Source organism: Amblyomma mixtum, chromosome 3 (genome assembly GCF_055824585.1).
Source record: "Amblyomma mixtum isolate Tamu chromosome 3, ASM5582458v1, whole genome shotgun sequence".
Lineage (NCBI taxonomy): Eukaryota > Metazoa > Arthropoda > Arachnida > Ixodida > Ixodidae > Amblyomma > Amblyomma mixtum.
Genome location: NC_143014.1, coordinates 233,787,250 through 233,803,075, shown reverse-complemented (window position 1 = coordinate 233,803,075; position 15,826 = coordinate 233,787,250). Strand labels below are relative to the sequence as shown.

Here is a 15,826-nt window from a genome sequence, read left to right as displayed (position 1 = left end):
TTGCCACTGTCTCGCAAACTGTATATGGGTGCAGAGGCCTTCGTCAGGCAAGTCAGCCTTTTCTCTCAGCTCCCCCCTTTCTATGGAAAGAGAATAAAGAATTGGATCAAAGTGAACGTGGTAAGGCCCGTGCTAGCGGTGATAAACCAGGATTGGTGTGAGGAAACCAAAGCCAAACGAGCGTCGGATATGATGGGCTCGGGTTGGTGCTTTCCTGGCTGAGTTTTTGGTGCTGAGTGGTGAACGAATGCTGAAGCTGGCGGCATTCTTCAGTGTGCGGATGGGCTGTGGAAAGGAGACTAGTTGCAGAGCCATCTGCTATAGTGGAGGATGGTGTCCATGGTAGACGTGGGCTCGCGACCTCAAAGGAAGAGAAAAGACAGAGAGAAGCCTGTCGTAGTATCCATTGCCTTATTGCAGTTCTACGTGACACAAGGAAGGGCCTATTCCCAGTTTGGGTGAGCATAGCCAGTGTACATGGCGAGGATGTTGCGTAGGGTGCGGTTGAAGAGCTCGGTCATGCCATTAGTTTGAGGGTGGCACGCTGTAGTGGAGCGATGAATGATTTTGAGCGCTGCTTCAGCGGCATTCGAAAGAAAAACGCATCCATGGTCACTCTGCAGTTCATGAGGTGTGCCGTGGCACAGAACAAGACGAGGAAGATTGAAGGAGTCAAAATCGTTGGCTGGGGCAGAGGGCAAAGCCCGCAACTCAATTCCGTGAGTGTCTGGGTGGAGCGAAGTGGTAGCCAGTGTGTATTTGAAAGGCTGCATAGATTGAAAATACAGTGTCTGCACCTCTGCACCATGATGCAAGAGCTTTCAATGCCAACTAAAAGAAAAATTTCATGAGTGCTTTCAGAAGCAGATACACCTCCTCAAAGAATAGTCTGACATGGATGAAGGTTGTGTAGAGAAGAGAAGTACTGCTTTTACAGAATAGAAACACCAATTTTTCCAATCAACGTGCTCTGTCCTTTGGAACTCCTCTTATTATTAAACCAAGTGTTCTGGCTGTAGCCAGCTCAGCTAATAGTGCTTACCTCTGCATTTCTTTTCATTAATAATTTTATCGTTTTCTAAGTCTGCCGTATCTACCTTATATAGCTCGCGAACATTTTCACACAGTCGTCTACCTTGGGACTGGAAATATGGTCAGTGATTGGAGGTAGCAAGTGACATTCTGTGCCTAGTGGAGGCCCTGTGCTCTCTTCTGCAACATGTTTATCAAATAATACAGTTAGGGTCAGCCAGCACGTGGGAATGCAGTTGTTAAAATTTCTCCTGGGAAAGAACAGTATGCGCCGCATACATACGAAGCTTGGAGATTAGATCTGTCATGTATTCGATATTACGTTTAAAAATTCATAGCATGTGGTATGGGAGTGGTTAGACTCGGCGTAACTGCAGGTAAGCTTTCCTGCCATGACATAAAACCAACCTTATGATTGTAACAAATGTGTGATGCAATATGTGAAGGTGTCAGCTTGAGGGCATCATGCTTGTTAGGAATATGATAGTACTATATACAATGAAACGCAAGAAAGGGATTTTGATTGAGGGAAAATTTGCTGAGCAAGTACGGCCGGTGGACTGTGCCGAGTGAACAGTGCTGCGCACTTTTGTGCGATGTCAGTGCACGTTAAAGAACCCCAGGTGGTCGAAATTTCCGGAGCCTTTGCACTACGGCGTCTATCATAGCCTTAGTCGCTTTGGGACGTTAAACCCCATAAACCAAATCCAACCAAACCACTTTTGTATTTGGATGGGACACTGGTTTCCTGTGTGCCCCTTTCCGTACGCAACGGGAAGAGCACAGAGTTGGCACAATGGATATTCATTAGCAGAAGGGTGACAAAAGTGGGGTATACTAGTCTGGTAGGCCTGTCTCTTAACAATGGAATTTTGTCTTATACTTGTTGCACCTTCTCTGCAAGTGCCAGTTCTCTCTGTTGAATTTGTTGATGTATTTTCTGTGCAGGCTCTCGGTGCATTCGATGTGGTGCTGGGCCCAGGTATGTGCTTTGAATGTGTGCATTTCTTTTTTTTTTGTGCTAAGCACTTCTAGCTGCAATTGCAGATCTTGTCGATGTCTGTGCAACTAACATTGAATTTTAGTTTCACATCCGTCCCTGAGAAGTCCTCCCAGATTGATATCATTCTTATATATTTCAGTAAATAATGGGACCTCATCCCCCGTCTTAAATTAATTCCCACGCTTCAACAAGTTGGTCTTCCTAGCGTCATAGTTAACTGTGGTTTAGCTTGCCATCTAATCGAATACAATTTGTTAGTATTGACAATTATTCAGGTAATGTTCCTGTCTCTTCTGGTGTCTCCCAAGGAAGTATTCCAGCTCTCCTGTTATTTTTGATATGTAGTAACGACGACATTGTTGAAGTTTTCCTCATCCTGTTCAAATCGGGCTGTTTAGAAATGGCTCTGTTTTGTTTAATGTAATTACTTGTTGTGAATACCTGGTCTCACTTAAGTATACTGCAAAGAATATTCTCGATTGGTATATTCAGTAGGATTCGAGAGTCCCACTTGCTTCGATTGCTGGAAAAAGGTAAACTGTGTCCCCATGTGGCACATTTTTGTGTGCTGTATACTAGTACATGCAATGGAACACCAATAAGCGTGTTTTTATCTTTCTCTGATAGGCCTCCTTTTAATTTCACTTTCACATTATTTGTTCTCAGTTTTCAATACAGAGAAAACAAAAATGTCGAGGACATAAAGTACGGTGTACTTGACAGGGCCCTAAACCTCCAACTTAGTTAAATCTTTGGAAACACCGCAATTTCCTTCTAAAAAACTAAATTACTCATTTAGAACACACTGAATGCTATGCAGCAATAAAAAAAAAGCACTACTAAGAGCACATCGCAACAACTGGAATGAGGTACATTAAGTAGGACAACAAATATATATATCTGCTAAAATGTGCTCTTAGTTAAAGGTTACAGTACTAAATGGAAATTCATAAAATAAAATACAGGACTGATGACAGGATGATACAACAACTTGGAACACATCAAGTAGAGCAATACAACTCGGACAAAAAAAGGGGTCATTTCTGTATGTTCTGCGTGTTTTTCCAACCGTGGCTGGACAGTCTGACGACGCTCGGTTTGGGGGGAAAAAAAAGCTCAAGTTGAGCTTTTACACGCTCTTTTCATCTTTCAGAGCCTCATGATACTTCCTGAAGCAAAATGCAGCTGCACTGTAGTGTTCCTCACTTTGAGCCGATGATATATATTTAATGTAGTGTTTTTGTCAGTCGAACGTGTATTGTATTTGCCACGTTTGAAAACTAGTGAAGCATCCCTAGAAAGTATCTTTTGGAAAAAAGTCGTATTCGTACGACTGAGTACGTACTTATTCTCGGGCTTTGCTTGTGTTTGCCCAGAAAAATAAAGCTGCACTGCCGCTCTTTCCGAAGTGGATGAATGATTGCGATGCCAGCATTTTCTCTAGCCATCTCTATGTAACTCTGTACCTTCAAGTAGTTTGCCATCACTCAGGGCCACATCTCTCCCCTTCACATCGTCTACTAGGTACCACGAACTCGGTTGATGCAAATTTAGGGATGATACAAATTCGGGAAATTCCCCGACCCGAGTGCATTGTGAACAGTGTGGTTAATTTCGGATGTTCCAAAGACTTCCTCACTCCGTTACGGATATGTACGCGCAAGCTGCGAGTAGTGGCGCTCGGCCCACACATCACAGACTCCACAATTCCTAGTTTGTGCGCACAAGGAGCAGTGAGTGGCAGCATGTGGCCGTAAATAAATACTGTCAGCCATAAACGAGTCTGTGCGAGTACATTTCGCATGATACTTGATACCGATTTTGTTTGTTTTTGATGTGATATGATGCTTGGGATTATGCGAATTCGCTCACGACCCCGTGAGATTCGTATCGAGATTCAACTTCACTAGGCGAAGTGAAATGCTGTTTGTGGCCTAGCAGTGCTAAACTGGTTCCTGGTGCTGTGAAAACAATTCATGATACACAGTATCTTGATTAAGGGTCTTTACGCAGTGACCACGAAGGAGGGTGCTCAGTATCTGATCTCAGCCGCTAGAAAAGTTCATGTCAGGCATCCTAAATGAACCCAGGAATCCTTGTTGCTTTTAATTGCATGGCTTCACGTTTTACATTGTGTGGTACGACTCCAATAAGCGTAATTTTCGTTTACTTGTTTTACCAGCAGAAATTCTTGTATTGATTTATATGAAATGTGTGTATTTGTTTCCCTAACTTATTATTACAGGAATGAGTCAAGACGTAAATTGAGACCTTGAAGAAAAGTGTCGACTCGCACTGTGGACCCGACCGAAATTGTATAATTAATAATCGGCGTTGGAAATTCTTTTTTCTATCCAACCCTGGCTTGCTCCTAATCAGAAAGCTGTCTACTGTTAATGCTGCAAGTTTGAATCAGTGTGGAAGGTTTCAGTGTGGCCGTTTCCGTTCATCCTGCAGAGAGGGGCACCAGCAGCTGCGGGACATCTGCAGCTGCCCAGCTCGAGGGCCAGCCTTAAGGTGTGAGTGCTGCCAATCTTTGGTGTACAAAAATCTTACAATTCCTCTGCATGGCTGGGTTTTGGTTGAAGTTGAAGGCATTTTCAAGTGCGGGCATACGGAAAAAAAAAAAAATGTCCAGCTTTAGTCTGGTTTACTTTTACCCAAACATCAGCATCATGGCAAAAATTGTAGTCTGTGTGCATTAAGCAGCTCAATGTTGGCTAGACAAATGGTCCGTAAAATTTACCTTATGTACACGTGTGACTGCCGCACTTTTTTCTGCAGTTATGACACAGTGTGGCCATTGCATGGGGCCTGCACAGGACTTGGGATTAGCGGTGCCCCCATTATGCAGCCCATTTTTTCATGCTGTGACACAAATTAGCTGAGTTACAGTAAATTCTTCTAATGCATACTGCAATGAAAGTACGAATGATAAGATGCACGCCCGACGACCGGCACGAATAAACTTTGTAAAGTAAAACAGGTTGCTAGGTCAGTTTACTGGCAAACGTGATGTAATTATAAGTTAAAATGAGGATCCTCCAATGATCTGGCGCTCAGCTAACAGTAATGATGCCTGGGCTGATGGTTCGGAGCAATGTTCTACGCGTGCGACACATACCCGTCAGTGGGAGGTGGCGCTCCCCTGACTGTGTGTCCGTGCACTTTGCTCTCAAAGGCTTCGCAGAAATCAGTTTTAGGTTCATTTTAATGTAAAGTTATTGTGCGATGGTAAACTGGTAACAAGGCTAGACCTTTTATTGTAAACAATGACTACAGTGGAACCCTAACTATGCGTCCCCCGTTCATGGGAGGGCCTTCATGTGAAAGCGTTTTTTTTTCTTTCCACTTCATTTTTATTTCAGTTGCCTTAGTGAATTCTGTAAACCTAATCTTTTGGCTTATGCCATTCAGTTCTTGTGAATTGCCTTTTTTTCTGTTTCTTTTCCAGTTGCAAACTGTTTGCTTGGATTCAGAAGTTAACTTTGTTTTGAAGCTATTTGAAGAGAAAAACTATTTCCCTTTGCGTTCGCTTCCAACTGAGAACCGACTTATCGCACTTGCCTACGCCAGGCTTCTCTTCAATCAGCTGTGCTTCCCGCACTGCTGTCCGCCACGCGCCCACTTCCCTCGCACTGAGAGGCATTGGCCGAGAACTGGAGCCAGAGGGCTGCGTGGAGGGAGAGCCATTCCTAAGCAGCCACGTGCACACAACCACCAGCCTATATTGAGCTGAGGAATCTAGGCGGTGGCATGGCCACAATCATAGCATGAAGCAGATGGCAGAATAGGAGAGGTGACAAAAGCCCACTGATTCCTTGAGGGAGTGAACAGTATCCCTATGCTGCCTAATCCCACCTTCTGATATCCGCATGGCAGCCTGTGAGCTAATGGGCTGAGCTTTGGGAATATATACAAGTACTTGCTTGTGGATGTGCTGTGGAATGTGCCAGTGGGGGAACATGAAAAGCATTTTTAATTGCATTGCAGTGAAGTTTGTTATATAATCAGCGCTTTCTGTGCACCATCTCTTGTTTCCACTTGAATTTGTTGTAAAACATGTGTGTTCCTAAATCCCTGCCTAGGCATGGAATGCAGCCTATGACAGGCGCTATCAAAGCATACATTAAGATTGCTGTTTGTGTAGCTATAAGTATGACGACTTTTCTGTTGGATGTGTTTGTGTTGCACCATGTGCCTAAGCATGGTTGCTATTCTCGTAAATGTGTTTAAATGGATTTCGGGGGATGAGAACGTAACAACCGCGTGCTGTGGGACCGCAGCAGTGATGATGACGACAGCACTAGTGAGGACGATGGCGCAAGGGTGGTCGAGTAGTCCAGTGAATAATGTATTTTCATTTTGGAATGTGCCTTCGGGCAAGCTCTTTTTTTTCTGACATGCGGTGTGTGGGGGGTCTCAACTTTATTTCAGTCGACATACATAGCCGTGTAAATGCATTAGTTAACCTCGCCCCCTCCCCCCCCCAAATAGCATGTTAGGCGAGAAAAGAGAAGAACATGCCCGTGGGCACATTCTACTCTTCTCCTTCAGTCTTCTAGAGCTCCCTGCTTCAACTGGCTTGCCAATGTCGATGCATGGAATTGTGCTCTACAGTTACGGGAATAGAAGGGCACCAACAGGGCATGTTTTCAGGGCTGGTTGCTTTTTATCGCTCATCCAGACTGATGGATTTCTGCAAATGCTGTGAATAGAGCCATAAAATGTTACCCACTTATTCCTGAAGGCATTGTGAAACTGCAAATGAGTAGAAAATAAAAAAAAATAATTTAAGATTGCCTAAGCATTTCCTGATGTAGCTTTAGCTCCAGTGCTTCTTTGCTGCTAGCCTGTCAGCTAGAGGGCTGAGCTTTGCCCATGGCCCTGCAGCTGTGCACTAAATGGTTGTCTAGGCACTTAGCAGCCACTGAATGGAATAGATTTTCCTATGCAGAAGCACCTGGCAGCAAATGTGGCACTAATTTGTGCCACTGTATTGTGGCATTGTAAGGCCTAGCTCAATAGCCATGCTTCACGTGGTAAGCATTCATGGCACATGTGCCTTTGAACCTTTTCAGTGGGATGAAAATCTGTCATTTTTTTCTCAATGACCTTGCTGTTGGCAGTCACAGGGTTAAATCCCATTTGTCGCTGCTACTTTTTGATATGGCCGAAGCCAAATTCATAGCAGGTGGTATATGGGAGTGGTTTGACTAGGACTAACTGCTGGTAAGTTTTCCTGCCATGACATAAAAGCAAGCTTATGATATTAACCAATGAGTGATGCAATATGTGAGTGAAGGTGTCAGCTTGAGGGCACTGTGCTTGTTGGGAATATGATAGGACTAGTTACAAAGGAATGTGGAAATTTAGCTATGAAAAGCAAGAAAGGGATTTTGATTGTGGGAAAAGTTGCAGAGCAAGTACAACAGGTGGACTGTGCCGAGTGAACAGTGCTTCACACTTCTGTAGCCCTGGGTGGGACTCTTGGGTTTCCTGTGTGCCCCTTCCGTATGCAGTGGGAGAGCACAGTTGTTGCATTGGATCTTCATTAGCAGAAGAGTGACAAAAGTTTGGTATACTAGACTGGTAGGCGTGTCTCTTGCTAATGGAACTTTAGTACCTGCTGCACCTTCTCTGCAAGTGCCGGTTCTCCCTGTTGACTTTGTATGTATTCTCTCTCAGTGCAGGGCTTCGGCGTATTGGATGTGGTGTTGAGCCCAGGTACGTGCTTTGAATGTGTGCATTTCCTCTCTTTTTTTTCTGCTAAGCATTTCTGCTGCAATTTCAGACTTTGCTGATGTCTGTCGAAGTAACATTGGATTTTAGTTTCACATCCGTCCGTCAGAAGTCCTGCCAGATCAATATCATTTTTATAGATTTCAGTAAAGAATGGGACCTCGTCTCCCGTCCTAAATTAATTCCCACGCTTCAACAAGTTGGTCTTCCTAGCATCATAGTTAACTGTGGTTTAGCTTGCCATCTAATCGAATACAATTTGTTAGTATTGACAATTATTCAGGTAATGTTCCTGTCTCTTCTGCTGTCTCCCAAGGAAGTATTCCAGCTCTCCTGTTATTTTTGATATGTAGTAACGACGACATTGTTGAAGTTTTCCTCATCCTGTTCAAATCGGGCTGTTTAGAAATGGCTCTGTTTTGTTTAATGTAATTACTTGTTGTGAATACCTGGTCTCACTTAAGTATACTGCAAAGAATATTCTCGATTGGTATATTCAGTAGGATTCGAGAGTCCCACTTGCTTCGATTGCTGGAAAAAGGTAAACTGTGTCCCCATGTGGCACATTTTTGTGTGCTGTATACTAGTACATGCAATGGAACACCAATAAGCGTGTTTTTATCTTTTCTCTGATAGGCCTCCGTTTAATTTCATTTTCACATTATTTGTTCTCAGTTTTCAATACAGAGAAAACAAAAATGTCGAGGACATAAAGTACGGTGTACTTGACAGGGCCCTAAACCTCCAACTTAGTTAAATGTTTGGAAACACCGCAATTTCCTTCTAAAAAACTAAACTACACATTTAGAACACACTGAATGCTATGCAGCAATAAAAAAAAAGCGCTACTAAGAGCACATCGCAACAACTGGAATGAGGTACATTAAGTAGGACAACAAATATATATATCTGCTAAAATGTGCTCTTAGTTTGAGGATACAGTACTAAATGGAAATTCATAAAATAAAATACAGGACTGATGACAGGATGATACAACAACTTGGAACACATCAAGTAGAGCAATACAACTCGGACAAAAAAAGGGGTCATTTCTGTATGTTCTGCGTGTTTTTCCAACCGTGGCTGGACAGTCTGACGACGCTCGGTTTGGGGGGAAAAAAAGCTCAAGTTGAGCTTTTACGCTCTTTTCATCTTTCAGAGCCCCATGATACTTCCTGAAGCAAAATGCAGCTGCACTGTAGTGTTCCTCACTTTGAGCCGATGATATATATTTAATGTAGTGTTTTTGTCAGTCGAACATGTATTGTATTTGCCACGTTTGAAAACTAGTGAAGCATCCCTAGAAAGTATCTTTTGAAAAAAAGTCGTATTCGTACGACTGAGTACGTACTTATTCTCGGGCTTTGCTTGTACTTGCCCAGAAAAATAAAGCTGCACTGCCGCTCTTTCCGAAGTGGATGAATGATTGCGATGCCAGCATTTTCTCTAGCCATCTCTATGTAACTCTGTACCTTCAAGTAGTTTGCCATCACTCAGGGCCACATCTCTCCCCTTCACATCGTGTACTAGGTACCACGAACTCGGTTGATGCAAATTTAGGGATGATACAAATTCGGGAAATTCCCCGACCCGAGTGCATTGTGAACAGTGTGGTTAATTTCGGATGTTCCAAAGACGTCCTCACTCCGTTACGGATATGTACGTGCAAGCTGCGAGCAGTGGCGCTCGGCCCACACATCACAGACTCCACAATTCCTAGTTTGTGCGCACAAGGAGCAGTGAGTGGCAGCATGTGGCCATAAATAAATACTGTCAGCCATAAACGAGTCTGTGCACATACATTTCGCATGATGCTTGAAATATGTGCGAGTACATTTCGCATGATGCTCGATACCGATTTTGTTTGTTTTTGAGGTGATACGTTGCTTGGGATTATGCGAATTCGCTCACGACCCCGTGAGATTCGTATCGAGATTCGACTGCACTAGGCGAAGTGAAATGCTGTTTTTGGCCTAGCAGCGCTAAACTGGTTCCTGGTGCTGTGAACGCAATTCATGATACACAGTAGCTTGATTAAGGGTCTTTACCCAGGAATCCTTGTTGCTTTTAATTGCATGGCTTCATGTTTTACAATGCGTGGTACGACTCCAATAAGCGTAATTTTCGTTTACTTGTTTTACCAGCAGAAATTCTTGTATTGATTTATATGAAATGTGTGTACTAGTCAAATTTCAATGCAGCAAACACTGTCACAGCAGTCTATATTTAATTCTCTATCAGCTAGCCCTGTAATGTTATGTAATTAATTTCCCCCACACTGTACACGGTGACTCAGTGGTTATGGTGCTTGGCTGCTAACACGAAAGGTGCGGGTTCGATCCCGCTGGTGGCAATCGAATTTCAATGAACGCGAAATTCTAGAGGCCTGTTTACTGTGCGAGGGTTTGCCTGAACTGCAGAAGACTGGGCTCCTGTTTGGCTCAGACCACTGTTATTACTCATTGTTTTTTCAGGCGGCTCAAAGGAGGCGTTCTGTCGTCCATCAGCGGTCGTAGCCATGGAGGATGGGAAGTATGCCGTAAAAGATGACTGCTGCATCTACGTCTTCTCCAAACACGGTCAATTCATCCACACTTTGGGGAAGGGGAGCCTGCGCAGGCCATATGGTGAGTTATTTTATGAACTGTGTGTGGTTTCTCTGCAGTGCTCTAGTACGACCACCATAGCTGCTGCTGTGCCTTCCGGCGATGTTTAAAGCTAGCAGTGGGTGCCGTAATTGCAGCCAAAGGCCTGACGACGTTTATGTGGCAGGTGAATCACATTGCGGAAGGGAAAAGAAAAAGAATATAGAAGGGATGGACGCATACTTGTCAGCAGATGAACCATTGAAATGCATGGTATGCGTGCATACATACACAGGCACTTGAAGCAGAAGTAAACTAGCCAGGAGGGCCGCCGCGGTGGCTCAGTGGTTATGGCGCTCGGCTGCTGACCCGAAAGACGCGGGTTCGATCTCGGTCGCGGCGGTCGAATTTCGATGGAGGTGAAATTATAGTGGCCCGTGTACTGTGCGATGTCAATGCACATTAAAAAACCCCAGGTGGTCAAAATTTCCAGAGCCCTCCACTACAGCGTCCCTCACAGTCCGAGTTGCTTTGGAACGTTAAACCGCCGTAAACCATACTTGCAGGGCAGAAAGAACAAGTGGGTCATAGCAAAGTTTGAGGCAGGCAACGTGCACCGTTAAGTGGTTTTAGTGACGATGGTCCAAAGAAGACTCAATGGCCTCACCAATATAGTTCACTGTGAAGGTTTGTTGAATATTTTATCTAAAATATTTGAAGGCGCCATCAACTGCGGGTCACAAAATTTCATTGCCAAACGTAACATTATGAATGATTCACAGTATGTGATTTTGAAGAAAGGTCTACAGAAAAAGCACTGCTAACAGTTAAATAGAAAATTATTGATAACATCGGAGCGAGAAAATGCAGGCTTGCTTGTTTTTAGACTTTGTAAATGCTTTTGACTGCGTTTATCGTATTATTCTCCTTCACTAGCAATTTTTATGGTGTGCATAGAATTTCCGCAGCCCCGTTTGATAGTTATTTCGCAAACAGTTTTCAGTATGTCCACATATACTCCAATGATTCGTAGAAGCTCCACATCACACAAGGTGTGTGCCACAGGACTCGATCTTAGGGCCGCTTCTGTTGATAACTTGTGTTAACGATATATTAATATGACAGATTCATCAGACGTGGTAATGTATACTGGGGACACAAACAATTTTTTCAGTGATCCAGCTTTGGGCCCGCTTGAAGACAAGGCAAATGCGTTAACCTTCTAGCTCACCTTCTCTCCTGGTTGCATACAAACAGACTGTCTTAGATCTTTCGAAGTCGCTCTACATAATTTTCAGGCCTATTAACACTATAGAAGGGTATCTGCTAATGTTTATTCTGGTTACACTGCGATTTAGAAGATTTTCCAGTCACAAATTTTTTGGTGTTTGGTTCAGCGAGACGCTATGTTGGAATACACATAATTTGAAACTTGCTGCCAGTCTGAGCAGAGTGGTTGGCTGCCTTTACTGATTGGCTGGCGTAATACCTACATGGCCAAAGATATCAATGAACTAGGCACATTCACTCCAAAATATTTTACTGCATTCTCGTCTGGGAACTGCAACTTCTGGTAATTACAAAAAAATTAATAACGATGCAAAAGAAAGCATTGAGAGCAATTGGGGAAATCACAGCTGACCACAGAACCTCTGAACAATGCCATTGTTCATCAAACGCTGTATTCTGAAGGGAGATGAGATATATTTGTTCAGACTATTTGAACATATTCACAAAAACTGATCATACGCTTTTATTTTTGATAATTCTTCCTTAACATTGCACTTCAGAATGCAGCAAAAATTGGTTCCTGAAATCTGGTCTTATTATAGTAAATGGACACTATGTTACCAAATTCCTGCAGCCATTAATAAATTACTGCCACTTCATTTCAAATCTTCCGCATCAAGGTCCAAAGAGAACCTCAAACAATACTTAATAAGTAGTATCATTCAGTTTCCGTAATATTTCGCTCGAGATTTCCTTGCAGTTACTGGGTGCTTTCCATGATTCATGCTACTTTGTTTGACGATTATGTGTTATGAGAAGAAAATCTTTGTTGGGTTGTTCTATTTACTTTATGTAGAAAATTGAGTGTTGCAAATTGTTCTGGGGCATCATTGTGTTACAACCTGCATATACAACCTCTTTTTTTTCCCTAACATTTATTATAAATAAGGTAGCATGTACAAATAAGATTTTTTTTCTTTCTTTTTTTGCCACTGTCTCGCAAACTGTATATGGGTGCAGAGGCCTTCGTCAGGCAAGTCAGCCTTTTCTCTCAGCTCCCCCCTTTCTATGGAAAGAGAATAAAGAATTGGATCAAAGTGAACGTGGTAAGGCCCGTGCTAGCGGTGATAAACCAGGATTGGTGTGAGGAAACCAAAGCCAAACGAGCGTCGGATATGATGGGCTCGGGTTGGTGCTTTCCTGGCTGAGTTTTTGGTGCTGAGTGGTGAACGAATGCTGAAGCTGGCGGCATTCTTCAGTGTGCGGATGGGCTGTGGAAAGGAGACTAGTTGCAGAGCCATCTGCTATAGTGGAGGATGGTGTCCATGGTAGACGTGGGCTCGCGACCTCAAAGGAAGAGAAAAGACAGAGAGAAGCCTGTCGTAGTATCCATTGCCTTATTGCAGTTCTACGTGACACAAGGAAGGGCCTATTCCCAGTTTGGGTGAGCATAGCCAGTGTACATGGCGAGGATGTTGCGTAGGGTGCGGTTGAAGAGCTCGGTCATGCCATTAGTTTGAGGGTGGCACGCTGTAGTGGAGCGATGAATGATTTTGAGCGCTGCTTCAGCGGCATTCGAAAGAAAAACGCATCCATGGTCACTCTGCAGTTCATGAGGTGTGCCGTGGCACAGAACAAGACGAGGAAGATTAAAGGAGTCAAAATCGTTGGCTGGGGCAGAGGGCAAAGCCCGCAACTCAATTCCGTGAGTGTCTGGGTGGAGCGAAGTGGTAGCCAGTGTGTATTTGAAAGGCTGCATAGATTGAAAATACAGTGTCTGCACCTCTGCACCATGATGCAAGAGCTTTCAATGCCAACTAAAAGAAAAATTTCATGAGTGCTTTCAGAAGCAGATACACCTCCTCAAAGAATAGTCTGACATGGATGAAGGTTGTGTAGAGAAGAGAAGTACTGCTTTTACAGAATAGAAACACCAATTTTTCCAATCAACGTGCTGTGTCCTTTGGAACTCCTCTTATTATTAAACCAAGTGTTCTGGCTGTAGCCAGCTCAGCTAATAGTGCTTACCTCTGCATTTCTTTTCATTAATAATTTTATCGTTTTCTAAGTCTGCCGTATCTACCTTATATAGCTCGCGAACATTTTCACACAGTCGTCTACCTTGGGACTGGAAATATGGTCAGTGATTGGAGGTAGCAAGTGACATTCTGTGCCTAGTGGAGGCCCTGTGCTCTCTTCTGCAACATGTTTATCAAATAATACAGTTAGGGTCAGCCAGCACGTGGGAATGCAGTTGTTAAAATTTCTCCTGGGAAAGAACAGTATGCGCCGCATACATACGAAGCTTGGAGATTAGATCTGTCATGTATTCGATATTACGTTTAAAAATTCATAGCATGTGGTATGGGAGTGGTTAGACTCGGCGTAACTGCAGGTAAGCTTTCCTGCCATGACATAAAACCAACCTTATGATTGTAACAAATGTGTGATGCAATATGTGAAGGTGTCAGCTTGAGGGCATCATGCTTGTTAGGAATATGATAGTACTATATACAATGAAACGCAAGAAAGGGATTTTGATTGAGGGAAAATTTGCTGAGCAAGTACGGCCGGTGGACTGTGCCGAGTGAACAGTGCTGCGCACTTTTGTGCGATGTCAGTGCACGTTAAAGAACCCCAGGTGGTCGAAATTTCCGGAGCCTTTGCACTACGGCGTCTATCATAGCCTTAGTCGCTTTGGGACGTTAAACCCCATAAACCAAATCCAACCAAACCACTTTTGTATTTGGATGGGACACTGGTTTCCTGTGTGCCCCTTTCCGTACGCAACGGGAAGAGCACAGAGTTGGCACAATGGATATTCATTAGCAGAAGGGTGACAAAAGTGGGGTATACTAGTCTGGTAGGCCTGTCTCTTAACAATGGAATTTTGTCTTATACTTGTTGCACCTTCTCTGCAAGTGCCAGTTCTCTCTGTTGAATTTGTTGATGTATTTTCTGTGCAGGCTCTCGGTGCATTCGATGTGGTGCTGGGCCCAGGTATGTGCTTTGAATGTGTGCATTTCTTTTTTTTTTGTGCTAAGCACTTCTAGCTGCAATTGCAGATCTTGTCGATGTCTGTGCAACTAACATTGAATTTTAGTTTCACATCCGTCCCTGAGAAGTCCTCCCAGATTGATATCATTCTTATATATTTCAGTAAATAATGGGACCTCATCCCCCGTCTTAAATTAATTCCCACGCTTCAACAAGTTGGTCTTCCTAGCGTCATAGTTAACTGTGGTTTAGCTTGCCATCTAATCGAATACAATTTGTTAGTATTGACAATTATTCAGGTAATGTTCCTGTCTCTTCTGGTGTCTCCCAAGGAAGTATTCCAGCTCTCCTGTTATTTTTGATATGTAGTAACGACGACATTGTTGAAGTTTTCCTCATCCTGTTCAAATCGGGCTGTTTAGAAATGGCTCTGTTTTGTTTAATGTAATTACTTGTTGTGAATACCTGGTCTCACTTAAGTATACTGCAAAGAATATTCTCGATTGGTATATTCAGTAGGATTCGAGAGTCCCACTTGCTTCGATTGCTGGAAAAAGGTAAACTGTGTCCCCATGTGGCACATTTTTGTGTGCTGTATACTAGTACATGCAATGGAACACCAATAAGCGTGTTTTTATCTTTCTCTGATAGGCCTCCTTTTAATTTCACTTTCACATTATTTGTTCTCAGTTTTCAATACAGAGAAAACAAAAATGTCGAGGACATAAAGTACGGTGTACTTGACAGGGCCCTAAACCTCCAACTTAGTTAAATCTTTGGAAACACCGCAATTTCCTTCTAAAAAACTAAATTACTCATTTAGAACACACTGAATGCTATGCAGCAATAAAAAAAAAGCACTACTAAGAGCACATCGCAACAACTGGAATGAGGTACATTAAGTAGGACAACAAATATATATATCTGCTAAAATGTGCTCTTAGTTAAAGGTTACAGTACTAAATGGAAATTCATAAAATAAAATACAGGACTGATGACAGGATGATACAACAACTTGGAACACATCAAGTAGAGCAATACAACTCGGACAAAAAAAGGGGTCATTTCTGTATGTTCTGCGTGTTTTTCCAACCGTGGCTGGACAGTCTGACGACGCTCGGTTTGGGGGGAAAAAAAAGCTCAAGTTGGGCTTTTACACGCTCTTTTCATCTTTCAGAGCCTCATGATACTTCCTGAAGCAAAATGCAGCTGCACTGTAGTGTTCCTCACTTTGAGC

General features: G+C 43.2%; 1 pseudogene across 1 annotated transcript in view; it reads left to right on the top strand.

Moving 5' to 3' along the window:
- Window positions 1-15,826, top strand: part of LOC149354040 (serine/threonine-protein kinase PLK1-like) — a 72,735-nt pseudogene that overhangs the window by 13,522 nt on the left and 43,387 nt on the right. The window contains exons 6-10 of the transcript XR_016291149.1: window positions 1,981-2,014; window positions 4,493-4,554; window positions 7,724-7,762; window positions 10,252-10,404; window positions 14,559-14,592. The product of XR_016291149.1 is annotated as a serine/threonine-protein kinase PLK1-like (transcript). The remainder of the gene's footprint in view (window positions 1-1,980; window positions 2,015-4,492; window positions 4,555-7,723; window positions 7,763-10,251; window positions 10,405-14,558; window positions 14,593-15,826) is intronic.